Raw genomic sequence first — 8,628 nt, forward strand, 5'->3', positions numbered from 1 at the left:
TCCTTTGATAGAGGTTGGAATTGAAGTTTTTTAGACCTTGAGACCTTAATATCTGGAAATACGAATATTAGACATTCTAATGCTCTTGATTTTCACGTTTTTTTGTGTCAAAATTACCTTAGAAAAAATACAAATATACATGATAATCGGTTAATAAATGGAAACAAAAAAAAAAGATTTTTTTTTTTAAATAGTGCGTAAAATGTTGTTTTTCAAAAATATTCCCCCACGATATCTCAATATCTCATATAACAAAAATATTTTTTGTATAGGTTCAAAATACAAAATACTCTGACATAATATAATTTGAAAAGTTTTTCCCTGTTGAGATAACATACAAACATGATCCTATGAGAATTGATCTCTGAGTATTATCACAGAAGCTATCACCTCTTTCTAATATTTATTTATATATCGAAAAGTTTTTCTGTATGAACAGTCGTAAAAATTTCATTAAAATTAGTTCTAGAGATGTATATACAGTGTGACAATTTTATCCCTTTTACTTTGTCTCTCGAAAATACAAAAGTAATCTCTACATAATGATGTTATAGGCCATATCTGAGAAATAACAGAACAAAAACCAAATTGTGTCGCATTTAAGATGGAGATATCCTCACATTTTCGTTATTTATCGATTTAAAATTTTCCAGTCATACAGAGTGACTTTTTAAAATATTTCACCAAAATCAAAATCTTAAACTCATCTACTACAAATTGACAAATAGCGCCAATTCTTAATATTTTGCCTAGAGATGATTAGAGATATCGAAAAAAACTATTTGAAAAAGTTGTTTAGAATATTTTTTTATACCAATAACAAAATTCACATTTTTTATTTTTTCATTATTTTGGCCTTTAATTACAAGTTTATTGAAATATTTGAATGCATAACCACCTATTAAATTATCAATTTATCCAGTACTTATATTCCGTAGCACACTGGCTTAAAAATAAACTTTTTTTTTAACTAGTGTGGTGTGGAATGTAAAACTGGACAAATTGACATTTTAATAGTGTTATGTTTTCAAAAATATTTCAATCAACTTAAAATCATTTTGAGTGTTGGCCAAAATAATGAAAAATTCTAATAGTTTTTTTTTTCGATATCTCCAACCATCTCTGACGCTAGGCAAAATATTAAGAATCGGCCCTATTTGCCAATTTCTAGTAGACTGAGTTTAAAATTCTGATTTCGGTCATAAAATATTACTACATCATGACCGGAAAAATGAACAGTCCATACACTTTAACACAAAAACCCGTTTTTATCTTTCTAAAACTTTTTTTTTCTGTTAATGACTCATAGTTCTGTTTACATCCTGTATAACTAGATTTATCGATAAATTAGTTATTATATGAATAAAAGTCACATTTCTACAATTAAATCCCCAATAGAATTACTCAACTCACTCATGAAACTAGGAAAAAAATGCATTATTTAATAGTTTAACATGAAAAAAAAAGTTTCATAATAATTGAAGTCTAATGTTAGACGATTGACATATTTTATACATAATTGATATCAATTTCTGGGAGATATATTTGTCAAGTATTTCAATGTCAAAAGTACAGTTCTGTAACTTGTTAATAAAAAAAATAAGTTTAAATAAAAAAAACACATTTTAAAGGACCAGCCTTTTTTTGTACAAGAAAACTAAAAAGTTGAATAAATCTTTGAATAAGAATTCGATAAATTTTTGCAAATTGCAAAAATTTTAAATATCAAATTGCAAATTTCGAAACATATTTTTTAAATAGGTTTTTTGTTTTGTTATAAAAAATACAGAAAAGTAGTTTTTCGGTTCCGGAACGATTCGTACGAACTGCTGCACGCGGTTTTATCTCAACATTTATTTTCTTTGGTGACGTTTTCTTTAATATCTCTGCTTCTATTGATCGGGCTGAGACGAATAAAAAAAAGAATTTTTTACTAAGAATTTTTACTATTAAACTATGAACATAGTAAATAACCCCAAATTCGTCAAGAAAATCGTTTTAATCTCAAATTTCAACTTTCTTTGATAACTTTTCGAAAAATGAAGGCGTTGTGTTGAAATTCTGGAAAAAAATGTTGGTTATGAACATAAAAAAGAAAAAAAATTCAACAGCTAGTACTGTTCAGGCAAATCAGTGGATTTTAACTTTTTTTTTTTTTTAAATAGCAAGTTTTTATGTACTTTCGGATAGTGCGAGCACTGCGAACAATTTATTTTCAAAACCTGGTTATGAGAAATCCAGATTTTCATCATGAGAAAATTGAAAATTTTCAAGTTTTTCAGGTAAAAACACGTTTTTTTTAAATCTGAAAAGATTTGTAAATTTTCATTTGTAATGATGCAAATCTGGATTTTTTTCAAGTTTTTTGCATATTTGTTTTGCAATGTTTCGGCTGAAATTTTTAAGAAAAAATCGGTTTTTCTCAAAATTGAGTTTATGTATTAAGATCAAATTGAACACCTTATTTGTGATCGTAAATTAAATATTTTTCCAGAATTTCAACTCAATTCCTTCATTTTTCGAAAAGTTATCAGAGAAAACTGAAAATATGAGTTTACAGCTGGTTTCTTGAGATTTTGAGATTATTTTACTATATTCAGGGTTTGGTAGCAGCAAGATCGAAGCCGAAATTCTTATATTTCTATTTCGTTTCAATCTGATCAATTTATTTTCGTTTCAATCTGATCAATAGAAGCAAAAATATTCAAGAAAACGTCACCCAAGAAAACAATATCGAGACAAAATCGCTTGCAGAAGTTTGCTCGGATCGTTTTGTAAAATAACAAAAAAAAATTAGCCATTTGCAAGAGAAAATAATTATTTATCTGAGTCACTCATACATAACATACATGACTTTTTTCGTAAATGCCTGAACAATTTAAATATGAGCTAGTCTAAAATTTGTACCGACACGATAGTTACATAATTCTGAATGTTTTTTTTCGAACATCCATTTTTTAAATTTGTACTATTTTGATTAATTAAATTTATCAAAAACAAAAAGATTTTCACTTAAAAGTTAGAAATATGAAAAATATTCATGGAAATTTCAACGAAAACAATACTTCTGATGTAGATTGAAGATCGTTAGAAAAAATGGTGTCCATGCTATCCGCCATACAAGAAAATTACAGTCAAGAATGTATGGGAACAGAAGTGGGGGCACAAATTTTAAAAATTGATATTTTCAATTTTGATTGTGAATTTTATAACGTTATAACTTGACGATATAAGACGAAAAATAAGAATACAACTTTTCGATATCTGTCGTATTTTTCAAAATATCGAAAATTGTAAATTTTGTTCAATTATTCAGCTTTCGATATTTGGTAAACCAAGGCAGGTATCGAAAAATTTTATTCTGATTTTTCGTCGGCATTCATAAAGATATACTAAAATTCATCATCAAATTTGAAAATGAGATAAAAATAATTTCAACCCTAAATCTACCCTGCTGTTGCATCAATTATATGGACGGAGACACTTGGTTTTTTTTCTTTTCATTGCTTATATGTTTACTTTCTATTAAAAAGTTTTTTTTTAAATTTGTTTCATTCATTCCAAGTGAAAATTATCAAAAACTTTCAAAATATGTCGTTTTTGAGATTCCTCCATAAAAGCCAACGTATTTAATACCAATTTTCAATGACTTTTTCCTTAAAATTTGCAAACCAAGGCAAGTATCGAAAAATTTACTCTTATTTTTCGTCGGCATTCATAAAGATATACTAAAATTCATCATCAAATTTGAAAATGAGATAAAAATAATTTCAACCCTAAATCTACCCTGCTCTTACATCAATTATATGGACGGAGACACTCGGTTTTTTTCTTTTCATTGATTATATGTTTACTTTCTATTAAAAAGTTTTTTTTTTTAAATTTGTTTTCATTGATTCGAAGTGAAAATTATCAAAAACTTTCAAAATATGTCGTTTTTGAGATTCCTCCATAAAAGCCATCGTATTTAATACCAATTTTCAATGACTTTTTCCTTAAAATTTGCATGGATAACCATGCTGAAATTTTCACCACTTATTCTTTGAGAAAAAGTCTGCGTTTACAAAAATTTGGAGCTTTTAAATCAAACATTGTTGTCTAGCTCAAACATTCTTATCTTTGCTCAATAGAATAATAAAACTAGATTGATTCCAACCCGCTTCACTGGGCTTAAAAGTAAAAACCACCGCTTTATAGCCTCCAAACTCTCTTGATATACACAGTTTTCAATTTTGTTAAATGTAAAATAGTCATAATTCATTGAGTATATCAGAATAGTGGACATGATTTGTTTGACATTTACTCTTAGAAATTTTTACAGAATTCTTTAATTTATGGTTCAAAATGATGATCATAGAACTGCTCTATCTAGAATCATCATTTTGAACCATAACTTAAAGATTTCTGTAAAAATTTAAAAAATAGAAAATGTCAAATTAAATGAAATTTTCTTATATTTTTTTAAATTATATCTTTATAAATTATAGTTCATGTGTTATTCTGATATATAAGCTATATTGCTGTACAGTTTCATTAAAAACCATTCGCTAGTTTTAGCGTGAAAGTGTAACAAACAAATAAACAAATAAACATTTATAATATCTAGGGATAGGGATTGGGATGTTCACTTGAAAGTTAGAAATATGAAAATTTTTCACAAAAATTTCAAAGAAAACAATACCTCTGATGAAGATTGAAGATCATTAAAAAAAATGGTATTTATGCTATCCGCCATGCAAGGAGATTACAGTTAAATAAATCAAACTAAATAATACCAAGTCGAAATAATTATATTCATTCTCATTTCTATTATACAAAAAGTACAATCACCGTAATATTTTTACATATTATATTACACAACTGTTCTATCTAGTTCTAGAATCCTTAATTGAGGAAAAAGGAACAATTATAATAATGAATAATTTAAAAAAAATTTGTCTCCGTTTATTATTCAAACATAAATTTTCTCTTTATGATTTAGAATTATTACAGTTATTTATATTTTATGTAAGGAGAAAAAAAAATTATTACGAACATAGAAAAAAAACGTTGGGAAAAGAAAAAACCTTACTTACAAGAAAAGAATATTCTACTTCAACATTTTTCTATGAAAGCTGCATGCATTTGACATTTTCTTTTTTTTGTTTTTTAAGACGACATTTTTAAAAGAATAATATTATTAATCACAAAGACGGAATATAAAATATTTTTTGTCCCTTTTAAAAAATTTAGTGGTGGCAAGTTAGTTATGATATAGTCAAGATTAAACAGATCATAAAATAAAAAACGAAGGAACGCATTCACTTTTTGCCTGAAGATTTTTTTTTTTTTTTTTTCAACAAATATCGATTAACCTCGAAACAAATTTGCCAGAGGATTTTTAAAATTCATTATCTAAAGAGAATTCACCCTAAATAAACGATAGGTTAGGTTAGATTAAGTTATATTGGCTGTCCACGAAAGACACACCTAGGCTATAGAGCCCATTGTGATACCATATATGTGTTTTACCACCTTTCCGCTGATAATTTCATTTATACGCTCCTCAATTTCCATCACAACTATTAATTAAATTAATTTTGTTGCGACGTCGGGAATCGATCCCGCTATCCTAAGCATATCGCGGGCGTAATTGGTTACACCTTAACCAACTGAGCTCATAGGACGTAAATAAACGATGGTACAAATTGATTTATAACTTGAGTATACTTTAATTAAAACTGTTCGATACCAAAAAGAACGTGTTATCAAAAACTGGAATTTTGTATACCAATTAATGAGTATTTAATACGCCTTCCGTCAACATTTCAAGACGATTCTCTATGCGGTTCACGATAAATTAATTATTAAAAACAGTACTTTTAACATTGTGGTGTATAAAGAAGTCGAAATCACTGTTGGTTAATCAATCGTAATCAATATTCTTCAAGTTTTAAGCTTGAAAATTAATACCTGTGCATAAAAATGAAAAACTTTTTTTGGTAAAAACATTGATTTTGATAGTTAATTTCTCCTAAACCGTACAGAGAATGGATATTAATATATCTAAAAAGACGTATAAAAGGATAATTAATTGATAAACTAGCTAAAAGTATAACTTTGTAATGGCTCGCGAATGGTATCATATAAAATAGATATTTCTAAAAGATAATTATAGTTCAATTATTGAAAAATATTTTTTATTTGATTGTTCCTCAACAAACGTTAATTTCTTTAAAACATCAGGTTGTAAACCAGGATCCATGTTATTATCTGCTGTGAAAATATTCAATTCATTTTTTATTTTAAATTTATGACAAATACACCAAAACCCATCTTTATTAATTTGCGTACATTTTAAAATTAATATCATCTCGATAAAGATATAATTCTTCTTGATCTTGTTTTCGTCGTTTCCGATCATCACCCATTAATGATCGATTACGATCACACTCTTTACGACCCGTCAACGTACGACGTCGTGTCATTTTATTGCTAAAATTACAATTAATTAATAAATAACTTTAAAATTATAATAAATATAATTAAAATTTTTTCATTACTTGTATTAATATCACTTTTTTTTTTAGTTATTCTACTGTAGAACTGCAAAAATTAATTGTTTATGTTATGTTATCACGTTTTTTGTATTTTTTATTATGACTTTTTTTAATACTTGAAAGAATCTACAGATGGCCACTCAATTAAAATTAATATTAAATGCAGCCAATGATATATTAGTATTAGATGTAGCTCACAGATGGTGCCACTGTCTCTGCATGTATATAAAAATACTGTTGTTTTTTATTATTTATTATTATATAATTTTTTTTTTAAAATAATGATTGATAACACATCTGGAATAACTGACATAAATATGGAACTACAACATTTCATTTCATGTCTAAATCTTTTGTATTTTTTTTGTAAAGTTTACCATCAAAAAGTTACATTTTAACCTAGTAGAGGCTCGCTTCGCTCGCCTGATAAAATTTCCAATTTTTTGCTTTTTTTATGAATTTTTTTGGTATCGAAATACCTTTTAAGAATGTATTTTTAATGAAGCAAAATAAATAAGATTGCTTCACTAATCCGCATCCCGTCCTAAAAGCAATAAGAAAATAACTCCCCGAAAATTGCCGTCTTTGCCAGTCTTTTTGTCAGCTTTCATCCATAAGTGAGGAAACACAATTCGAAATGGAATACATGAAAGATTTGGAATCGTCAAAATTAACTAAGCACAATGAAAAGATTCGAGTAAGAGATATTCAATTTGGTAAGATCTCTTGGTAAGACAGACTATAAAGCAATATTGATGTCATTTGACTACGAGGAAAATCAGTAACAAGTGAAATTTACAAAATTTAAAAATCCCCCAAAAAATTTTTCCTGTACGGAAGCCTAAACTCGCATTTGAAACATATCTAAAAACACTTTCCATTAAATTTCCTTTTTTCTTAAAGCCTTTTCAAAACTGAGCTTATTTGGAAAATCATCGCCAATTTGTAGTTTTTTGGGTACGGAAACCTAAATTTGCACTTGAAACATAGCTTAGAACACTCTCCATTAAATTAATTTTGAAACACCACCAAAAAATATAAATTGTTTTATCCGTTTAGGAGCTACGATACCGACAGACAGACAGATTGGCACACAGCCACAGCTAGACACACACACATATCGGTAAAATTTATGACTCCCCTTTTTTTAGTTCGGGGGTAAAAAACGCCTGGAAATCAGTAAAAAACGACTTACTTCATAGGTCAAACAGAATACATATAAATGGTAACATGGCTCTACAGTACAGGTAATTTGATTAATTCTTTTAATCATAGATATTCCTCAATGATCGATCATTTTTTGTTGAACAAATGTGTACTTCATTATATTTCAATTTGAAATATAAATTATTCATAAATATAAAATTTTCATGATTCCATAAAATTATTACTTCAAAAAACATTATTAACATTAGCATGACTTTTTGAAGAGCATTTTGTAGAGAAAAATCTTTAAAATGATTCCACAAAACATTAATAAACTTTATTGTTTATGCTTCTCATAAATAATTCGGTTGAAGATTTTTACAAAAGAGTATGTAGTGTTTTTTTTTCGGTACCTACATCTCAGACTACAGATCATTTTTCTGCATTAAATAACAGGAGTCTTTTTTTTATTTAACTAGGTTCAGTATCACGTAATGAATGTAAATGCACAAAATCTTTTCAAAAATAGGCGGGGGGAGTGCCTCCATTTTAAGGAAAACCGTTTTGGGCTGTATCTACATAACCATGCACTTCAGACAAAAAATAGTAACAACCTTCATCGTAGATACTTAAATTACTTACCTTTTTGTAAACTAATTTTTTTTTTGTATCACTAACCGTTTTTGACCTATACGACTATGACGATTTACTTTTTGACTATTTGACAGATCTTTCTTCTAATATTTGTTTAAACAAGAAAATGATAATAACTAAACATTTAAATGTACAAATTTCCAAAAACATTTACTTTAAACTTTTTTTTCTAAAATGAATATTTATGACGTTATAACACGTTTAATGTTGCATTACAGCTACAGAAAATTGAGAATTTTTTCTTGCACTAATTTACAAGAGTTATTTTTTTCTAAAAATAGGTTTATTG

At 27.2% G+C, this 8,628-nt stretch overlaps 1 protein-coding gene across 1 annotated transcript in view; it reads right to left on the reverse strand.

Annotated features, from left to right (window-relative positions):
* The window catches only part of LOC123293059 (connectin), a 445,382-nt gene that overhangs the window by 310,540 nt on the left and 126,214 nt on the right, over positions 1-8,628 (reverse strand). The gene's annotated exons all lie outside the window — the stretch shown is intronic.

This window comes from Chrysoperla carnea, chromosome 2 (genome assembly GCF_905475395.1).
Source record: "Chrysoperla carnea chromosome 2, inChrCarn1.1, whole genome shotgun sequence".
NCBI lineage: Eukaryota > Metazoa > Arthropoda > Insecta > Neuroptera > Chrysopidae > Chrysoperla > Chrysoperla carnea.